The sequence below is a fragment of the Onychomys torridus genome, chromosome 13 (assembly GCF_903995425.1).
Source record: "Onychomys torridus chromosome 13, mOncTor1.1, whole genome shotgun sequence".
In the NCBI taxonomy this organism is placed as follows: Eukaryota; Metazoa; Chordata; class Mammalia; order Rodentia; family Cricetidae; genus Onychomys; species Onychomys torridus.
In genome coordinates, this window is record NC_050455.1 from 1,764,926 (window position 1) to 1,788,174 (window position 23,249).

Consider the following 23,249-nt stretch of genomic DNA (forward strand, 5'->3'; position numbering starts at 1 on the left):
TCCCTCCCCCTCTCAGAAGGTATTGTTTTTTTCTGTGGTTTGACCAACCTATCTTCCAGATCACTAAGTTGGCTTCTTAATATCTGTCTGTTGATCTGGTGTTGGTTGGGCCTATAGGATCCTATTAAATGAATACTTCTAATCCTTTCTGTTACAACAAATGTCTTCGCATTGAAAAATAGTCATCTGTGCAAAATGAACCAGATAGGAACCAGAAGGTTTGCACTGAAATCTAGGTTCTGCCACTGAACATACTCACCTCACACCCATCTAGCAGGAGAAGGTGTGAGGCTCTGAGGTTAAGCCAGATGCTCCAGGTCGTGTGTCTATGAAACAGTGGACTTGGTCATTAGCACAGCTTGTCCAGTGCTGAAGCCCAGCTTCTGAGCATGTACTTAGTTCTAACTGTCGGCTAGTGGAACTTACAATCAACTAAACTCTGAAGTCTAGTCTCGTGAATTTCGATCAAGTCATATTTTCTCCAGGTGGAATCTGTGTGATTCTATCACTAATAATGCCTTCCTCCTTCCTCCTCCCTCTCTTTCTTTTCATTTACTTCCTGTTTATTTTAACTTAAATGAAGTTTATTTTTTCTGTTTCTTAAAACTGAAGGCTAAATCAATCATCACTTCAGTATGTCAAATGATCTTCCTCATTAAACATATTATTTCTTTGAACCTTGAGATATCTACGATCTTGACAAATAGTGGTTTTTTTGTTTGTTTGTTTTGTTTTTGTTTTTTTAAATCCCTACTAAGCTAACTGACAAATGAAAAGGCAGGGCTATGTGGGTGGACCAGTGGCAGCATCAATCTGCTGCTAGCCTATCAAATGGTCCTATTTTCTAAACCACACATTTCAAATTGATCACATTACATTAAACAGGCAAACCTCATTTCCTAATGAACACATTTGCAGGTTTGTCATGACATGCTGGTTTTGGGGAAATAGAACATTTTCCTCTCGGTGGTTCACAAACCACTTAGATAGGATTAGTCATTTATTCTAGAGTTTTCCAAGGATAGACATCAAGAATTTACTTTGACTAGACCGTAGTTCCCAGAATCTAGGCTTTCTCCAATTTCACAATCAAAAGCTATTTGCAGTCTTCTGGTGGCTTTTTGCTCCCCATGCCTGCTCCCTTCCCACCAGGATTTCCTGTAGCAGTTGCATAACTACATTACAAAGTATTACAGTGCTTTGGATGTGACTTGTGCTATAATGGAAAGGAAACGTACCTAGAGTTATAGACCTAAATTCTTGTGTTTCTTTTATCTTTTATTCTTTAATTTTTGTGCATGCACACATGCGTGTGTGTGTGTGTGTGTGTGTGTGTGTGTGTGTGTGTGTGTGCTTCCATGTATATATGCACATTTGCATATGTATGCATATGTGCACATATTGTGTGGAGGCCTGAGGCTGATGTCTGGTATGTTCCTTGGTCACTCTCCACATTATTTATCAAGGCAGTCAGAGCTCACTAGTTCATCTAGGCAGCTTGCTTTGGGGAGTTCAAGAGGGCAGCCATGCCAACATTCCTCATGTGGGTGTTGGGGGTCCAGCCTCTAGTCTGCACACATGTGGAAAGTGCTTTATCCATGGAGACTCTCCAAACCCTAGGTTCCTGTCTTGATGGATCATTTGCCGGTTTTGTGACTTGCAGTAAATTGTTCAGTCTCTATTTCCTCATCTGCAAATGGGTTTCTATTGGTGCTCAGTTGGTAGAGCATGAGACTCTTAATCTCAGGGTCATGGGTTCGAGCCCCACATTGGGCGCCAGATATTGGTGAAATTATTAAGGCCACTCCACGTAGTTAAAAGGGAGGTTTATTTTGTGGGGTAACTTACAAATGAAGGGATAGGTTACAGGGTCTGGGAAAGGTATGGCGCAGTCCGGCAGTGTTCTCTGGAGAACTCTGCTCGGTCTACTTCCAGCGTCTAGGATCCTGGAACCAAGAGAAGCCTCTCCTCTTGATCCTGAGTCTTCAGCATCCTCTCCCAGCCCTGCCTTGTAGATGTGACCATTACCGAAGCCTCAATGGGGGTTGGAACTTCCAGGCCAAGGCTGGAATGGCTACCCACTACAGGTTTCCTACCTTAAATTTCAGTTTATTCTTTGTGTTTAAAAATAACCCTCAGACAAGAGTTCAGGTCCCAAGACCCACATTGGGCAGCTCACAACCACCTGTAACTCTTGCTCTAGAGGATCTGATGTCTTTGGCCTCCACAGGCACCTGCATCTATCTCTGTCTCTCTCTTTCTGTCTCTCTGTCTCTGTCTGTCTGTCTGTCTCTCTCTCTTACACACACACACATACACATACATGCACAATTTAAAAAAATCTTCAAACAATTCCCCTTAAATTTGGAAGCAACTCTTTCTTCTAGAGATTTCAAAGGAGGCAAATAAGACCTGAGAGGACACAAAAGAGTGTACTATCATGTGAAGATGGCTCAGTAAACTACTTCATAACCTTGAGCAAGTCATGTGACTTCTGTGAGTTGTGATGCCACCTGTGAAATGAGGACATGCTTTCACAGTCTGGCCTTGAGTTCTGTCTTCCACGAGTCTAATTTTCTTTCACCCTGCCCTGATCTATGTATGTTTCTTCTTTTAAGGGGTTGTGTTCCCTCTTAGCCAACTTTTGATCCATTCTGTATGATATATATCAGAAATGACAATATCCCAAGCATACTTCTTGCCATAAAAATGTGTCTGAGCTGAACCCTTTGCCATCATGTGTTGATGGGAACTATTAACATCAATGAGCCTTAATTAGAATGACAAGCCTGCAGTCCTCCATTCCGTTTTTCACTGTTTCAGACATCCTGGGATACAACTCCATCATTGGATTGTGTTTCACTGTTTCAGACTTCCCAGGATACAACTCCATTATTGGACTAATGATGAGAACTGACAGCATAATGACGTTGTGTCAACATGTTATGGAAATAATTATGTCACACCTTCCAAATAAATGTGTTTTTGATAAATGAGATTGGATTTCAGATGTAAAACACAGCAATTACTCTTTGCCCTGGAATGATGAAAGAAGCCACTGGGTCTACACAGGAAGTAGCTATTGATCACTTATTAACTTGTAAAAATATCACAGTCCTTGCCCCTAAAATATTAATAATAATACTTTGATTTTGTCGTGCTCATTTTTACTCTGGAGATAATCATGAAAGTCTACAGAAAATATTTTCTTATGTAAATATAATTAAGGGAGATTTGCCCCTCTTTGGGGTAGATTTTGTCAGGTAAGTTGCAATTTTCTTTCACTTGCACCATGTACCCTGTCCTAATCTATTTTGTGTTGCTATAATGGAATAACTGACACTGGTAGTATACAAAGAAAAGGGTGTCAGTGGGGAGAGGAAAATGAATGTGAGCAATGTACAATGACACATATGTAGAAAATGCCATAATAAAATACATCACTCTATATGCTGATCTAGGAAATTAATTTTATAAGTAGAAAAGAGATTTGGCTGATTGACAATTCCAGTGATTAGGAAGTCCAAACAATACAGCAACAGCATCCAGAGAGGGTCCATCAGCTGTGTCACAGCATGGCAGAAGGGGAAGTGAGCGCACACACACACACACACACACACACACACACACACACGCATCACAGAGGTGGCTCAGCAGATAAGGTGCCACTGTTTTAATCAGGGTTTCTATTGTTGTGATGAAACACTATGACCAAAAACCAAGTTGTGGAGGAAACTTTATGTGGCTTATATTTCCATTTTGCTGTTCATCACTGAAGGAAGTCAGGACAGGGACTCAAGCAGGGCAGGAACCTGGATACAGGGGCTGATGCAGAGGCCATGGAGGGGTGCTGCTTACTGGCTTGCACATCATGGTTTCCTCAGCCTGCTTTCTTGTGGAACCCAGGACCACCAGCCCAGGGGTGGTACCATCCAGAATGGGCTGGGCCCTCCCCTATCAATTACAAGTTATAAAAATGCCTTACAGCTGGATCTTAGGCATTTTCTCAATGAAGTTTCCTTTCTTTCGGATAACTCTGGTTTGTATATCAAGTTGACGTAAGGCCAGGCAGCACAGCCACCAAGCTTGGTGACTTGAGTTCTGTCCCCGGGACCCACATGATAGAAGGAGAGAAATGACTACCCTAGGTTGCCCTTTGACCTCCATGTGTGCACTGTGGCATGTGTGCACACCTACATGCCTTCACACACACACACACACACACACACACACACACACACACACACACAGAATAAATGTTAAAAAAAAAAAGATGTACATAAACTCTCCCATAACTCATCATGTCTCTCCAGCCTTACCCCCCCTTTGCACATGCTGCCCCACTGTGCCAATCATCCATTCTTCTCCTCACTCTGGCCCAACTTCCCCTCACCCACCCACCCAAATTACTGTTCAAAAGCTCACCAGTTGTGGGGGCCACAGAGGCTCCCTAGTAAGGCCTTACTCAAGGTCAGAAAGTCTGCGCTTGCTTTACCCAGCAGGGCTGCATAATGGGATGATTTGGCCAAGGCCATAGATACCAGGTGTCTGGAGTGTCTACACTTGTACTTTATACCTCCACCTTGAGACGGGGAGGTCTTTTGCTCCTCCCCTTGCTGGTGTATGAAAAGCCCAACATGAATAAATTCAGGGTGACTGGGTATTGCCAGGGTCCTCCCAAAGCTATCCTGTGTTTCTCTTTCTCATTATCTCCATCTATATTTCTATCTAATACGTCCTCATTCCTCTCTACTCCCCGCCAAGAACCCTTTGACCAGTTAGAGCTGGCCTCCTCCATATGGCACCTGAACGTGGAACTTGGGTATGAAGGATAAATAGAAGGAACACCTCAGGTTAAGTGGGCATGCTCAGATAATTAATTAGGATGCAGTGATATTCTTTTTTCGGGATTAAAATTGTAAATATAGAACAGGGCAATAGTAGACAGCTGTTAAAAAAAAAAAAAAAAAAAAAAAAAAAACAACCAGAGAAGCTAAAATTAGGATGCAGCATGTATCTCTCTTTGTCTATCTATCTACTAAGTTAGGTCTAAGGTTGTAATATAAGTAAGTCATAAAAGTATTGAAGTTTGAGAAAATTTAGGCTTTAGGTATAGGGATATTGTGAAGGCTTAATGGAAAGTAACAGGGAGAATAGATTTTCCAGAGTGCGGGACCTAGGATGCAGAAAACAGTGTCCGGGACTGAGCAGCCACCACAGACTTAGCAGTCTGAGAACAAGCAGTAGCTTCAGAAGCCCCCACCACAAGCAGCATCAGAAGCAGTGGTTGATCCAGCATTGGCATCACTGAGACCGGTGGGGCATCATCTCATCACAGGCAACAGATGCCGAGAGAGCCATGGGGAGCAGCAAGGGTCTGTGCATTTTCTGCTGTGAGGGCGCCTCAGTGAGGAGAGCACAGTCAGCTAGGGTGCTTACAAGAGCAGAGCTGTCCTGGCTGGAGGCTACACTCTGCAACCTTGACAAGTTGAGCAGAGAGAGGCGATTGGCTAATAGCCGCAGAGGCAGTGCTGCGGACCTAAGGGAGACTGCTGGTTGACAGAACACCTGGTGAGATGTTCCCTGGCGTGGAGGAACAGTGGGAGGATTTTTAATCCTCTCTGCAATGGAAAATGCAGGGTACACGTCCCTAGCAACGGAAATATGGCAACTGCTGAGGTGAGGCAGAGCCTTCCTCTAAACTCAAGGGTGCAGATGCGCTGGCCAGACTCCCAGTGGCAGGGTGTGGCTGAGCTGTGGAGCTGCCCTGGGCAGCATTTGGCCATACAAGCAGGCAGCGCACAGAGGAAGGCCACTGGCAAAGCAGGTAATGGAGCTGGGGTGCAGTGGCCACAACTGGCCAGGGCTGTGTTTCCTCTGAGATCTGGAGTGCTGAATGGAAGCCACAGCTTGTATTGGCAGGGAGGCACCTTGAGCCCTTGTGATGTGAGGCAATTGAGAGCCTTGGGACCCAGGACACAGGTCTCAGGGCTGACAGGCTGGAGACAGGAGGTACAGATGGACCAGGACTATAAAAGCTGAAACAGGACTGAGCTAGTAGCTAAAACCATGCAGCTTTTATTTGCTGGCTGTGAAAAACTGCACGGCTCCCTCAGGAGATGGTTTCCTGGTTCATGCTGGGTGCAGGGAGGGTCTCTTTTGAGAGGTCTGCAGCCACTCAGCTTCTGTGAGGCCTCCTTCATCCTGGGGCAGATTGCTTAGGGGAAGGCTATCTGCTGCAAAGTGCCTCTGTAGCTGAGAGCAAAGTTTCAGAGACTCTTGTTTGAATTGAGTTGTTGCATTCAAGGGAACTGCAACAAATTTTTGGTATGGGTCTCTTCGTATTTGAAGCTTTTTGCTTCAGGTTTATTTCATTATGATTTGGACAGCTCTACAAAGACTTCAGGGCAGCTGGTGATCCAGGCCCTGATCTTGAGCTTTCAGTGGAACATTAAGACTGGTATCAGAACTGACTTTTTGAACTTTTTAGACTGCAGAAATGGGACAATTTTGATTTCACCTATGTACTCTATCAACAGTGAAGACTCACAAACTGTTTTGTGTAGAAATGGAACTGATGTATAGAAATGGAGAAGCTTGTTTTTTTTTCTACCCAGGCTCAAGAGGCAGCTTCAAAAATATAAAGAAATGGGGAGTGTTATATTCCTTAGTCTCTTTAATTAAAAAAAAAAACAAACACAACATTTTTCTTGTCCCTTTAGTGGATTAATGTTAGCCTGTGTTAATGTATTCTATGCTTTGTAAATAGTTCTATTAAGAGTTTACTTTTGGATGTAAGAGAATTGTGAGAATTGTAATTGTGTCTATTGTTAATAATCATGTTAGAATTATGGTGTTAACTTGTTAATATTAATGAACCATGGTGTGATGATAAGAGGTTACAGTTTTTGCCAGGGAATTCATAAAGCCTTAAGTAGACATTGCATAATAACTGGGTTGGTAATTGCTAGGCCCTAATTTCCTTGGTTAAAGATGGGGGTTCATTTGAAATGCCATGCTGAATATGACTGGGTGAGTATAGACTCTTTTATTACTGATTTTAAAAAAGGTTTGATGCAGGTAAAACTGTTGTAGTCACCTTACACAAATTTAAAAAGGTCATTCAATCTTGCTCACCCTCTACTCCTTTACAAGGAGGTACAGCAGCCATAGGAACAGGTGCATAGCTATGATTATCCCAGCTACTTGTAAGCTCTTAGTGGAAAGCTGATTCAGAGCTGCATAGAGTTAAGCTCTGTACCCTCACTTAAGATCTTTATATTATAAAGAAGGGAGAATCTGTGGGGGCCCACAGACTTACTCCTGGTCAGAAAGTCTGAGCTTGTTTTGCCCAGCAGGGCTACATAATGAGATGATTTGGCCAAGGATGTGGTTACCAGGTGTTTGAAGGGTCTACACTTGTTGGCACTTTACACCTTGACCTTAGGGGGGCAGGTCTTTTGCTCCTCTCTTTGCTGATGTATAAAATGTCCATCATGAATAAACTCAAGGCAACTGGGTATTGACCCAGGGGCCTCCCAAAGCTATTCTGTGTCTCTGTCTTTCTCTTTGTCTAGGCCTATATTTCTATCTAATATTCTTAATTCCTTGCTCCTCCCTCCAGGAACCCTTGGACAAGTCAGAACTGGTCTCCTACAACCAGTGACTTCCAACTTCTGAATTCTTAACATATTTGAACTCTAGGCAGCATTGGAATCAACTACTATTCCCTGCTTAGCAGATAGATCTTCCACATTTGACTATGATGGAATAACAGAGAACAGACGCACATTTCCATTCTACACCCTGGGAAACTGGGGGAAATACATGGAATGAATTCTAGAATATGAAGAGCTGGTCTTCACCCCACCGTCTCTCCCCTGGGCAACTGCTGGATTGAGGTGGCCTTATTACTTCTAGTTCCATCTTCGTCAGTCACCTCACTGTGACCGGGCCTGTGTGACTAGTTTTTATGTCAACTTCACACAAGGTGGGGTCATCTGGGAAGAAGAAATCTTAATGAAGAAAATATCTCCTAAGACTGACTTATAGGCAAGTCTATAGGGTATTTTCTTAATTGATGATTATTGTAGGTCCAACCCATTATAGATGGTGCCATCCCTGGGTTTATAAGAAAGCAGGCTGAGCAACATGGAGAATGAGCTGGCAAGCAGCACCCCTCCATGGCCTCTGTGTTAGTTCCTGTCTTGGATTCCCTCAATGATGGATTCAGATGCTGTAAGGTGAAGTAAACCTTTTATCCCCAAGTTATTTTCACTCATGATACTTTATCCCAGAATTAGAAGCCTCAGTGAAGACAGGACTTTTAAAAAGCCAGCAGATGGTATAGGCAAACGATCTCTAGAGAGGGGAGACAATGGGACCAGGCATGTCCAGAGCATGTTAGTATTCTACACATTTGTGTCCCCTTCCACTAGCATGTGATTCCATGAGGGACAGGGACTTGGTTGTCTGATTAAGACCATTAGCCACACACCTGGCCCATTGTTAGTATCCATTGCATTTCCTGAATGGGATAAATACATGAGCGGGTCTTTGATACTTTCTGACACCCCTCAGCTAGCCACGTCCTATGTATTTTACCTCTAAGTTATGTCAAAGTCACCAACTTCTCTATGACACCTATATTGCTGTTTCTCTCCCACCTGACACACACATATAACACACATACATTCACACACACATATCACACATTCTCTCTCTCTCTCTCTCTCTCACTCACACACACACACACACACACACATACATACACATCCTTGGAAAAAGCTCTAACTTCTAAGATGGGCTTATTGCTTTTATTCTTATTTTCTCAAATTACTTTGCTTGAATTGGTTCCTTTTTTAAAACTTCAATTAGTTTATTATAAAATATGCTAGCAATATTTAATAGCATATATTATTAAAAGGTATTAACTGTTCATGCCACAGAATAGTAACTGCAAAGCAAAATATGTATTAACTAGCTCAATTTGCTCATATTTTATATTTCTTTTTGATAAAAAAAATATATTGAGCTGGGTAGTGGTGGCAGACACCTTTAATCCCAGAACTCAGGGAGGCAGAAACAAGCAGATGTCTGTGAGTTCAAGGCCAGCCTGGTCTACAGAGTGAGTTTCAGGCTAGCCAGAGCTACACAGAGAAACTCTGTCTTGAAAAGCCAACCAACCAGCCAAACAATAATTATATATATACAGAGAGACAGAGAGAGGAAGAGAGGGGGGAATAATTTTTGAATAAAGGAAAGATCTAAAACAAAAAAATACATCCTTTGAGTTGGTTTTTTAAACATCAGCTTCTTCCTGTTACTGTGCATTACAAAAAGTCCATGATTCTGCACATCCAGTTAGCCAAAATTCTTACAAGGGACCATTCTATGTTTTCATGAATTAATCAGGAGCAAATTTGAACAAGAACATGTGAATAACCTCCTGTAAATGAGTTTTATAATAAGAGTGTACTAAACTATTTTCTAAAATTACTTGTGCACATTGGGAATCTTTCTGTAGCTTTGTGTTTTGTATGCTCTGGATTCATAACTGGACTTTGACAAATAGTAAAGCTGTTATCTTTGTCAATACCTAAAATTCAAGAGAAAATGGCAGAATTAAAAGCAAACAAAACTGAAAAAAAAAAGAGAAAGAGAGAGAGAACATATAGAAGGGATTCAGGAGGAACTGGAAGGAGAGAAGAGGGGTGAATATGATAAAAAAAAAAACAAAACATTGAGGGGCTAGAAAGATGACTCAGAGGTTAAGAGCACTGGCTGCCCTTCCAGAGTCCCTGAGTTCAATTCCCAGCAACCACATGGTGGCTCACAACCATCTGTAATGAGATCTGGCGCCCTCTTCTGGCCTGCAGGGACACATGCAGGCAGAACACAGTATACATAATAAATAAATCTTTAAAAAAATACATCGATACCTCTATGAAATTCTCAAAGAACAAACTAAAAATTATGGGAAATAATGAAAATGAAAAAAGAGAACAATAAAACTCAAATTTCCCTGCAGGCCTGCCACTCTGCTGCCTCCTCTCATCTCTTCTTCTTTTTTTTTTCCAGAGCTGAGGATCAAACCCAGGGCCTTGTGCTTGCTAGGCAAGCACTCTACCACTGAGCTAAATCCCCAACCCCCCTGCCCCTGGACACCACAGGACGCAGTGAGGAAACCACTCAGCTAGGTGCTCAGGGGTGGTTTTCATCTCTTAGCTGGAGTGGTAAAGGGCTCACATTCATTTGATATAATCAAGGTTACCTACTACAATATAACTGACAAAATTGCCTGATATTTGACAATTCTGAACAAAGTGGGAAGTATAAATAGGACAAGAGTGTGTATCCTTGACAATGGGAAAAATGAAAATTCATCTGTAGGAATTCATCACTATCTCTCTGGTCCCCAACACAGAGGTATGTCTTATTCCAATGCAGACCTTGAGTTTTTTAGCACAGTGATGATGGAGGCAAATTCCTCATTTCCAGAAGCTTCCTAAGAGCATCATGAGACAGCACACAAACAGATTTGTAACTATAGTTCTTGCTTGATAACTGTTTTGTTACATGTAATTTTACTACATTAAAATGAAAATCTTCCATTTTGGTTATACAGAAAAGGGGAAGTGCTGTCTTACGGAAAAGTGTCTTTCTGTATGCTGTGAATATGTGTTGCTAACATTGGTTAGTAAACAAACTGCTGTGGCCTATGACAAGACAGAATGGAGCCAGACAGGGAATCCAAGCAGAGAGATAAGGAGAAGAAGGCAGAGTCACAGGAGATGCTGAAAGCCACCCAGAGGAGCAAGGTGTAATGGAACACAAGTAATACCACAAAGCCACGTGGCAATACATAGACTGATAAAAACGGGTTGAGTTGTAAGAGCTAGTTAATGATAAGCCTGAGCCATAGGCCAAATAGTTTGTAATTAATATAAGCCTCTGAGAAATTATTTTATAAATGGCTATGGGACTGTGGGTGCAAGAGATTCATCTGGACTGCGGGGACTGAGAAACTTCCATCTACATAGCTTTGCACCGACTGTTGAGCAAGGCGATGTTTTGTTGTGTGGCTTTTGGATGGACTTACCCCCAACAGTGTCCTGTTCAAACTCATGCTTTTTCTTCTCCCAGCTCTTTTATTGTTCTCTGTAATTCAGCACAGTGTTCCTTCAGGCTTTTGTGGGTTTAATCGGTGTGAATTAATTCACCAACTATTGACTCAAATACATGCAAGTGACAAAATGCACCAGTGACCTTACAGCTTTCAGGCCCAGACCGGAACATCAGTGTGTATCTGGAGAACAGATACCCCTGGAAGCCAGGCCAGTGGCACAGACCCGTAAACTGCTTCTAGGAAGGCTGAAGTGGGAGGGCCTCAAGGCCAGCCTAGGTAACTCAGCAAGACACTGTCTCAACATAAAAGATAAAATATATGCCAGGAATATAGTTCCACAGCAGAGCCCAGATGTGAGGTCCTGTAGTAGAATTGTTAGTTGTTCTTATTAATAAAATAAAACCTGAGGCCAGTTATTGGGGTGAACACTAGAAGATCAGAGAAGCAGAACAAGCCACAGCTACCTCACCTCACCAGTTCCTCAGCTGGTCTTGTTTCCTCAGACTGCAAGCTTCTGTGTCCTCATCCAAATCGATCTCAGCTGAATTGCTGCTCAAAAGCCTGAAAGCTTAACCAGCCAAATGCTTAACTAACTTAGTTCCTGGTCCTCACGCTTTATATACCTTTCTGCTTTCTGCCATCACTCCCTGGGATTAAAGGCATGTGTCACCCTGCCTGGCTCTTTCTAATGTGGCCTTGAACTCAGAGATCCAGAGGTATTTCTGTCTCTGAAATGCTAGTATTAAAGGCGTGTGCTACCACTGCCTATCTCCATGTTTAATATTGTGGCCGTCCTGTTCTCTGACACCAGATAAATTTATTTTGGGGAACACACAATATTTTGGGGAACACAATACCACCACAAGGTCCCACTACAAAATAAATTTTTTTAAAAAGAAAAAAGAAATACATTCTTTGATGAGAAATTATATCATGGTGGAAGAGAGTCAACAGTATTGGCTCTTGAAAATATGACCTAGGCCATAGTTAGTGAGATGCAATGGAGAGAAGAAAGAAGAAATTATGTAACATGATTGGTACAATCGATTTCACATCTATAGAGGATAAATAAAACCACACCTCTCATGTTTGAAATACGTATTGTCTCTACACCTTACATGTCTTGACAGACAAGAAACCCAGTATCTCTTTCTTAGTCCCTGTCTCCCTTATACACCCAATAACTCTAGCATCCTCTCATGCTGGTCCTGGAACTCAGGCACCTCCTTGAGGCTGGAGGACCCTTCTTGTGGCTCCAGGAACACAGCACCTCTGTGGGGGCTAGTTCAAAGACAGGCCAAAGTATGGGCTCACTAAAGTAGGCAAGTGGTTGTTCTCTGAAGATAAAGGAGTTTGGTGGCGGCTGACCTGCCCTTTTTCTGTCCCCAAGCCTCCCTCCCCCTCTTGACAATGTACAGATGCTCCTCCCCCCGGACTGCCTAGCTTGGGCAGCAACTACATCTATAATTCACACGCTTTACTGCTGGATCTCTGGGAAGTCATCTTAGGGGAGGGGCTTCGGTCACCTCTTCCTATAGCTGTGTGGACCCAGAATGGCCAAGACCCTAAGGTACTCAACCCATTCCCTTACAGGACCAAGAGACTGCCCAGAAAACACACTCTTACTCCAATTCCAGAGCTCAAGGAAACAACTTTTTGAGAACTTCAAGTGTGTTCTGTCCTTGGTTTCACTCCCAGAAGCTCAGAGATGTTGAATGCCAGTCTCCTAATTCTTTTACATCCCTTCCCCAAATCCATCACTGTGTCCCTCTATTCTGACTTTAGTGATGGAGCCATCGTCACCCCTGGAGAAATGGTGGCACACAGAGGCCAGTTTGTACGAGCATGAAGAATGAGTTACATGATTGGACACTCCTCCATGAATGAGACTGTGTGCATGAAACATAATGAGTGTGTGAGTTCCTGTGAAAACAGGCTGCTGGAAGGAGTCCCTGTGGGCTGCTCAGGAGGTGGTGAGGGAGAGGGGTGTGGGGGTGAGGCAGAGTGATACACACACAGGAGAGAGGAGAGGCCATGAGGTGTGAAAGAGTGAAGAGAAATTTGAGGGGAGAGAATGGGAGTGATTTGATCCAAACGTAGATTATGTTTTGAATGAGAATGGTCTCCATAGGCTCAGACATTTGAACATTTGGTCTCTAGTTGATGGAACTGTTTTGGGAAGGTTGAGGAGGTATCCTTGTTGAAGGATGTGTGTCACTTAGGGTGGGCTTTGAGGTCCTAAAAGCTCGAGTCAGGCCTGGTCTCTTGTTCCACACCTTGTGCTTGTGAATCAAATGTGAGCTCTCAGCTCCAGCTCCAGCACCATGCTCTCAGCTCCAGCTCCAGCACCATGCCTGCTGCCATGCTTCCTACCACAAAGCTCACAGAGACAAGAGAACTGGGAATTTGAGGCCAGGTAAGTTTGAGGCCTGCCTGGAGCATATAAAAGACTCTGAAAAAGATTACACAAGAGGAAGGTGGATCCCACAGACTTGCAGCCTTCTACACCCTGTGTTTGAAAGCCTTGCTTTTGTGCTGTCCAATCTGTGGTTTATGTCTGTCCTTCAAACTCTGCATTTCTCTCCGAATCTTGTGGTTGGCCACTCTTTATGTTTAAAAGGGGAAATGAGGGTCTGGAGATGGCTTGACAGATAACTGCTTACCTCATAGGCATGGGGACTCTGTATCTCCAACATATGTCCCCCCACCCCACAAGCAAAGAATAAAAACAGTAATATGAAATAAAACAAAAAAGAGGTACTTCTAACACAGAAGTAGGTCTTATGTGTTTGTTTTTATTGTTAGTTATCATATAGATTGTTTTTCTTCCTGGCAAACATTTCCCTTGAACTTCGAGTGAGGTTTAAGCAATAACCTGGAGTCTTAACAAACTCTTTTAATGCGGTTCCTTTGTAATGTCTCTTCTGTAGTCATTGTTTCCAGTTTGCCACTGTGGGTGGAGTTACAATCTGTTTTTATTTTTTGCATTGAGTAAGTGTAGAATAGTGTTTTTTTTCCTTTTAGTTTTCTGGCAGAATGTGGAACTAGATTGTGTTGTAACCGCTATTGCCTAGTGCTTCCTCTGAAAATGTTTTCCATATAAATTGTTATCTGAAAATAGAAGCCAAATTCACAATGTTCCCTCCATGAACTCTGCAGGACAGTCACTTCTCTGATGTCCTTCTGAGCCACTTGCCTGGTCAGACAGTGCTCATCAGTGAATGAGGTCCACTTGCATCTCCCTGGCTTGGTCTGTGGCTTGTTTGCTTTCCTTTAAGATTTTCTTGGTCTCTATGAGCTTTGGCTCTTGCCACAGACCCCAACTTAACAATGAAATAGAGAAAAATAGCACCGTACCTCTGTAGCCCAGCAAGAAATGTCCCGAGTCCCTGTGGCTTTTGTTCTGCACCATGGGTCTCTTTCCAGGACACAACCCTCCCTTCTCTCCCATTTTTGTAGCCAGACAGCTCTTGATTGTTGCTGACTGGTGATTGTGGTGTACAGCCTTCCCTTTATGCCCATGACTCTAAATCCTCTTGTCCAGTTTGTGACATCTAAGCATGGCATTAGTTATGAGGACTTTTCCTCCTCCAAGCTCTCTCTTGTCAGGTGTTTATTTCTGTCACCATCGTGCTAAAACTCACGTCCACTCACACTGAGTGGACTTACCCAACTCTTTGTTTGAAGACACCTTCTTCCTTTCATCACAGAATCCCCTACCCATGCAGTTTAGGTTAAGCCTGCCCCATCTGTATGTATTCCCATCTACCATTGAGGTAACTGGCAGGGACTTCTGTCAAAGACAGAAGTTTATCTTACTTTTCAGTAAATACCATCAGTGGTTAGTGTGGTGAGGGGCTCCTTCCCCATCAGAGATTTGGGCTTCTACAGTCTTGCTTTGCCATCCTCAAGTTTTATTTTAAACTTTATTTTTTGAGACAAGCTGGCTTCTAATTTACTGTGTAGCCAAGGATGACCTCAAACGCCAACTCTTTCTGCCTCCATGCCCTAAGTGCCGAAGATTGCAGGCATCTGCTACTGTGCCCAGTTTATGCTGTGTTGGGGAATCAAACCCATGGCTTTATGCATGCTAGCCAAACACTTTATCAGCTGAACTCCATCCCAGCTCCTTGTTCTGTTTGTTTGAGACAAGTTCTTAATAAATACACACACACACACACACACACACACACACACACACACACACACACACCAGGCTGGCCTTATACTCATGTTCTTCCTGCTTCAGCCTTCTGAGTACCAGGAGGGCAAGCATGTGTCACCAGGCTGGACAACATGTGGCTTTCACTAATCTGAGATGGCAATCTCTGTAATCATGTGTATGCTTCCATGAGCCGGAGGGGAAAAGGCTCACAAACATCCCTGATATTGCACATATCACTTCCTTAATTGCACCTTAGTTGCAAAGAAGGCTGAGGACTACAGTCTCCAATTTCAGCAGCCATGAGCCCTACTATCATCTGAAGAATCTGCTACTGATCAAGCAGAGAACACTAAAAACTGGAGAACAGTCAGAAATCCCTCATACAGACCTCAACTCTGAAGAACAGACTCCCTCTTTCTATAACTGTGACTATGCACCCAGAATTGGTGAATGGTTTAATTCTACAGTCTTGGCTTTAGGAAGACGATGGCAGAGATCCTGAATGTAAATCTTCTGACCAGGAACTTGTCTGTGTCCCCAAGGGCTCTGCTCTACCTCTACAACATTCAGAGGCCTGCTATCTTGTACTGGTGTCAACTGTGATAGCTCTTCAGAAAGCTGGATGCTCAGGCATCTGAGAGAGATGATTTGATCAGCCTAACCTCTCTGCCCGGCAACTGCTTCACTTCCATTTGCTGCCAATCACCCACCTCTGATCTGGGGTCTGCAGATTACTTTGAAATGCTACAATTTCTCTCCTGCTCTCTCAGCTCTTCTCTCACCTTTTGCTTTTCTTCCTGGCAGATCCTCATGTTTACATTTACTTCATATCCAGACATCTCTCTCCTAAAATCTGCATGCTTTGCTTTTTGTGAGGTTTCTAGGAATACCTTCCCTGGTTTCTATCTTACTTTGGGAGGAGGAGCTACGATTCTTTGCATCTTGGCATTCTGAAGCTTTGCTACAGAAGGAACTGTGAATCCCTCCATGCCACAAAAAGCAAAGCTCACCAAGAGGCTAGGTGAAAGGATCACACACCAGTTATCTGTCTTATACAAGCTTCAGTTATTCGGAAATCATTTTAAGCTTAATTGCTGACCACCTTCCCTAGTACAATATGTTTTGATTGCATGTAGCCATGTTCTGCAATTCTGTTTAAGATGAAGACATGGCCTGGCAGCTGTATAACATCTTGATGCATGTGCTCCGCCCCCTCAACCTTGTAAATTTCAGTTATATGAAACAAGAGCCAACAAGAATATGAACCCTAATTTTAACCATGTGTCTTAGAATTAGAAATTAAAAAAGAATATTCCATGTATGACTAACTCAGTAATAAATGCTACAAAATTAAATCTGAAAACAAAAGCATCACAGGCTTCATGAATTCCCCTTGTCTTCAGTGCCACCGCCGCTGTCCCAGTCCTCGGAGTTTTCATTCCTCCATTTCTTCCTGTCCAGCCCTTCACCAGCATCCTCCCTTTCTGCATAGTCTCTTGGATTTGACCTCTCATCTCAGCTTCAGCTGTCACTTCTCAGAGCCAAGTCCCTATCACATCCCACATCACTTCCTGCAACAACTTCACCGTCCTCCTCACTTTCACTTTATCCCTCCAGTACTGCCAGGCACCCCTGCTTCATGTCCCTCTCCTCTGACCAAGGCCTGGCACTACATCCTTATTTCTGTTGACCTCAGATCTGGCTTCCTAGCCTGTGCAACAGTTGGATGTGTCTCTATAAGTTCATGCACTGGACTCTCGATCTCTGGTATGATGGTGCTGGGAGATGGGACCTTGTGGGAATGTTTGGGTCAAGGGGATATTGCTTCCATGAGTGATCAGTGGCATTGCAGTGGGTTCATGATGGTGGGAGTGGATTCTCCTCTTCACTGTCTCACTCACCATCCTTTAGCCTTTGCACCATGAAGTGAAGCAGAACCAAGCCTGTACTAGATTCCACACATGGCACCTCAGACTCCTCAGCTGCTGGAACTGTGAGCTTTTTATGTATGTCAGTCTGCTATAAGTGACCTCATTTGTGACCTTCTGTTACAGCAGTGTAAATCAGGGTCAGACATCCCAATAATAACACGTTTTCCCCATTAGATTCTAGTCCTCAGTTTTCTTTTGTGGAGCACTCCACCACAGACTCTTCTTCAGTCAGCAGATGTCCTCCTGAAGAGTCCTTCCCTCTTCCCCACCCTACAGGATGCCTTTTTTTACTTTTTTTAATCAGGGTCTGGACACTTCCTCCTTCCAGCCGTCTACCCTGCAGTCCTGCCACCAGATGTGATAGTTCTGACTGTCATTCACATTTACAAAATGACTTGACACGAACTGAAGATTATTTTGAGAATGTCATATAGATATTCTACTTGCATATATTGTTATTCCTTGATTATTTTTTATCTGTTCTCTATTTTTCAATGTGTCTGTCTGGATGTTAGTTAGTTGGTATTTAATCTTTCTGGGGAAAAAGAAAAAAGCAGATGGTCATGGTGATGCACGCCTTTAACTCCAGCACTCGGGAGGCAGAGGCAGGCAGATCTCTATGAAGTTGAGGCCTCCTGGTCTACAGAGTGAGTTCCAGGATGGCCAGAGCTACACAGAGAAACCTAGTGTCAAAAAAACCATAAACAAACAAATAAATAAAATTAATGAAATTAAACCGTAAGATCTGAAATTCATTTTACAGCATTTTGCTTTAACTTATTTTTTCTCATTCTTTCTCAGACGGTCTTATGTAGCCCAAACTGGCTGCAAACTTCAAATACTAGGATTATAGGCCTGTGCCACCATATCTGGCAATTAAAATAATTGTTATTATTTATTAGAATGCAACTGGAGTTTAGATATTTCTTTCTTTTTCTACAATTATTTGTGTGTGTGTGTGTGTGTGTAGGTACGGACAATTGCAGAGTCAGTTCCTTCCATTCTGTTGGGTCTGGGAATGGGAATGAAACTCAGGCCAGTAGAATTGGCAGGAAGCACTTTTACCCACTGAGCCATCTTACAGGCCAGATTTTTACATTTTATTCACGAGAGTCTGTATTACTCTTAAGTAAATCTTTGTTTCTCATCTCGTGACTTTGGAGCTTCCACTGTTGACTCGGTGAAACCAAGGTGAATGTGTAAACTAAGAAAAGTTAAGAGGTGATAACCCTGAGAGATTTAATTCTCAAGAAGTCTGAAAATGTTCAGACCTTTAAGACCAAAGTAAGGTGGATTTAAGTCTGTTCTAAGCCTACCTGGATTAGTCTTGATTAATTCATGTGGGCTGTTGCCTGTTCCTGGACAAGACCATGTACTATCAGTGCTAAGTCTGAGGAGCTTTGGTTTTTAACACAGGAGCCACCAGCAAATACTGTACACCTATGAATGCTGAAAGGTATGATGGCTTATGAGGACATGAGGGCAGCAGACATCCCTGTCTGCTAGGATTGGTCCTTCTGCTTCAGTAAGCCTCAAAAACCTGAAAGGAGGTGGACGGACTTGTTCAGCTGGCAAACACCTGGTGTTAGCTGTGAATATTAAAATGTTGTAGCAGAGATTAGGAAGATGGTCTCTATTCCCTTCTTCCTCTGGGCAGCCCCACCCCACCTCTCCACCTCCATCCTCTTTGTACTTTTGTTGGGGTCATGTAACTAACTCTGGTCACTGGAAGGTGGGGAAAAGAGATATCTGCTACTCCTTGGGCGGGGGGACATCAGAGTCTCCATGGAGACACCCTTTGACTTTCTCAAACTGACCATGTAGGAAGTCTCAGGGGACAGTCAGAAGGCTGGGGCTGTTACAGCCACAGCTGGAAAGAGGGTGGAAACCAACATCACTGAGAGACTGGATTCCAGTCCCTGCACCAGTCAGTGACATGGAAGTAAAACACACTTCTATGGTTTAGGCCTCTGCATTTCTGGTTAGTTTGATACCAGTTAGTCTGGCTAAGATAAACCTTGGTGTCTTCAATTCTTCCTAAGATTTATAATAGTTTTACTAGAAATAGAAAGATTCTTTCTTAACCAAATTTAATTCAGTTTAATAACTAGTTGCTGAATGCCCACCAATGTTTAAGCGTAATATTAACGAATACCATGCCAATATTTAGATAGTGTAATTGAATGTTGGCTTAAACTATATTGAAGCTGGATGGGTTTGGGTCTACATAAAAACGATTTTCAGTATAAGGAGTATGAGAAAGAAGAATAAAGATGTATTCATGAATGAAACAAATACTGATTTAATACCTGTTGTGTACCAGGCACTCTGCTGGTTGCTGGAGATAGACAGCAATAAAGCGGTTGAGTCCTTGCTTCTAAGAAGCAAGGCGTAAATAAACAACCTATCAATCAAGTTGGTCGTAGAGCTTTGAAGTAAAGAAAAATGTGAGGGAGTAAAGAGAGGCATGGATGGCAGATAAGACAACCAAGGCGTCTTCTTTGATGGCTGGACAAGAAGATGAGGAAGTGAATGACTCTCAAGTTGGGGGTCAGGGCACCCGGGAAGAGGCAGGGACTGGAAACACGTGCGCCTGGTGTGTTGAAGGGCAGGGTGGTGTAGAAGCAGGGGTGGAGGCATTGTTTGGGAGTGGAGGGAATGAGAGAGGAAGTGGGAGGGGACAGCTCAGGAGAGGAAGTTGGAGGGGACGGGTTGGGAAGAAGTAGGTGGTAGTGAAGTACAGGCTAAGGGCGAGATTTGGATTTTATTTCTAGGTGAAACTTTGGGAAAATTTTGAGCAGAGCCAGAAAATTAGTGTATTAGCTCCTTTTCTATTGCTGTGTTAAAGCACCACAAACAATGGAACTTATAGAAGAAAGAGTTTACTTGGGTTTGTGTTCAGGTTAGAGGACATCATGGCAGCAGGTAGCAGACATAGTGGCTGGAGCTGGAAGCTGAGAGCTGAGAGCTCACATCTTGAACCACAAACAGAGTGAACTGGGAAAAGGCATGTGGCTTTGAAACCTCACAATCTTCCCCTCCTACTGACATACTTCTTCCCACAAGGCCTTACCTCCTAAACCTACCAGAACAGGACCACCAACCAATGTATTAGAACACTGGAGCCTATAGGATTGTTTTCGTTCAAGCCAGCACAGTCAGCAAGGAGGTGACAGCCTTGCTAAAATAGGATGTTTCTGTCTTTGAAACTAACTGGACATTAGTATCCCTAAGAAACAGGAGACAAAAGAAGACAGGAGTATAAGCCTGAATTTTTCCTGAGGGTGCATTAAGTGTGATGTGCACAATAGCCATCCTAGAGCAAATAGTGGACACGTGGTGCCAGATCTGGGGAGGGGAGCAGTGACCAGAGTTACAGATTGAAGTTGGAACTGACTTAGTTTAAGCATGGTGGCTCAGGAATAACAGCAGATGGGTAAGAGGAAGGAGCCGATGCCACCTGGCACCTCCTGCTTTGACAAGGAGCCCCAGGAGGAAGGAGACTGAGAAAGAGTGGCTCATGGGACAGGGAGGAAGTCCGAAGAGCTGAGAGAGACAGCAGCTAGGGGAGAGAGAGTGTTCAGTTCGCGTTCAGCCACAGAGCGTTACCAAGAACCTAGAACAGGGACATAAAAGCGGTCATTGGGTTTGCCATGAACTGGTGAGTGTACAAAGTAGGCTTGTGTGGCACTGAGGATGGATGGCACAGAAGAGTGAGTGTGAAAGGGGAAGAATGAACAAGTGGGCCAGGAGAACGCCAGCGGGGAAGGCTTGGCTTGACACGGTGTCACGTGCATCATATGAATACATACTCTATTGCATGTTTCATGTATACTTACATTTTATTTTCTTTTTGTGGTGCTGGGGATTGAACCCATGGATCCAGGTGTGTGAGGCAAGTATTCTAGCAAATGACCTACCCCAGGCTGCATGCTTACCTTTTATAAGGAGGAGCTACATTTTTCATGTAGTTTGTCTGGTTTATGTTCCCAGTGCCTAGAACAAATGGTGATTCAGCTAAGATTAGGTCTGGAAGAGGGAGGGGAAGGGATGGAGGGAGGGAAGGAGGAAGGGAGGGAGGGAGGGAGAGAGAGAGAGAGAGAGAGAGAGAGAGAGAACACTCGAGAGCACGTATCTGCATCTGAGTGCCTGTGAGTGTGTGATGCCTTGTCTTCAGACCCAGCGGGCTGGAATTCTTGCTGACAATCTGTTAGACATCAGGGATTTTTATCTCCAGATGGATGCCCCATTTTTCTTCTTGATAACCTCTCACTAATGAAGAGCCTGGGATGGAAGTTCCATTTACAAATGGTAAATCATTAGAAACAGATTTGGAGGCAGGGAAGGATCTCCCAGCAGCACAGCCTCACTTCTGAGGCACGCAGGCAGTCTTCTGCACAAAGGAGCCTGGGAGCAGATTTGCTGGCAGGAAGGCAACCTATCACACACATCCACTCCCACAACTCGGCCTCTCACTACAAGTCTTGTCTGAAAGTCTAAGGGCAAAAGGACAAACACCCCTTAAAGGTCACCCCCAGAGCCCCAGCTACACCTCTGTCCTGTATCTCCCTCCTTAATAGCAACTAGGAGACTAAACCTGATTCTAGCCTGCGCTGCTAAGCTATACCATATCTGCCCTCACAGCTGCCTCGCCCGCCCTCTGCCCCCTTCCTGACTGTCCTCTGCAGAGACTGCCCCTCATAGCTTGCTTGTGCTTCCTTCTCAGGCTCTGTCTGGAGGTGAATCTATGGCATGGTCTATAGCTGACTGTCTGATAGCATGCTGTTTGCCCAATTACTGAGGAGGGCAGGACAGGCTAGGGACTTCCAGTGGGAAAGAAGGCTCAGCGAGGACTGGGCCAAACTCATGAATTCACCACCAGACTGTCCCTCCCTGAGTATTGCCCCTCTGATGTTTGTGCTCTGCACCCACTCGCTTCCCAGTCTCTTCCTTTCCTGGCTCTTTTTACAGGAAACATTGACTCTCTCCATCCCTTCCCTCCAGGTGAGTTGTTTTCTGTTGTTAATAATGGGCTGGAGGAGTTATGTAGATAGGAGTTTATTCTGACCCACGGTTTGGGAGGTGCAGGGCCAAGGGACTGAAGTCTACATCTGCTGATGGCCTTTCTATTGGCAGAGCTCGATTATGGGGGATAAACCAGAATTCAGCTGTGGGGGCTCTAGGCTAGCAATTGTGTTTAAGTTTGGGAAGGTAGTTCAATGGGTAAAGAGCTTGTCATGTAAATAAGAGGACCTGAGTTGAAATGTCCGGGATCCCCAAAAAATTAGGCATGCAGTATATGTCTGTAACCCCATTGCTCCTGAAGTGAGGTGTGAGGCAGAGCCGGGAGACCACCCTGGAATCTCATGGGCTGAGCAATGTGGCATGCAGTGGCGAACAATGAAGTATCATCTCAAACAAGGTGGAAGTTGAGGACCAACACCCAAGGCTGTCCTCTGACCTCCAAGTATACACCATGACATGTGAACACCCCCCCCCACACACACACACAGTACACAAAGAAAAGAAAGAAAGAGCTATTGATTCTAGCTACCCCCACCACCAAAGCCCCACCTCACAATACCTCACAAGATCCATGCTTCCCTTCTGACTAGCTTTTCTTTAGGATTGAACTCCAGTGTGAATTTCAGAGAGACAAACAAAATAAGTCATAGCACTCTGGAGGCTGAGGCAGGAGAGTCACTAGACTGAGGTCAGTGTGGGCTATACAGAGAGACCCTGTCTCAAAGACAGAAAGAAAGAAGCTAGGAAGCCCAGCTAGCACACCCTCCTGCACCAGAGAGGCAGTCCCTGAAAAGCAACCCTTCACACCCCTCTTTCTCTGTACTTGGCTGTGTCTCTACACCACAATTAAACAGGCTGAAAGTTTTCTTCAAACATATTTGCCATTTCACTCATATATTTACTTGCTGTGGGATTGTCTCTTTGTACCCTGTGAATATGTGTTGTTTTCATTGGTTGATAAAGAAAGCTGTTTTGGCCAATGACAAGATAGAATAAGGTT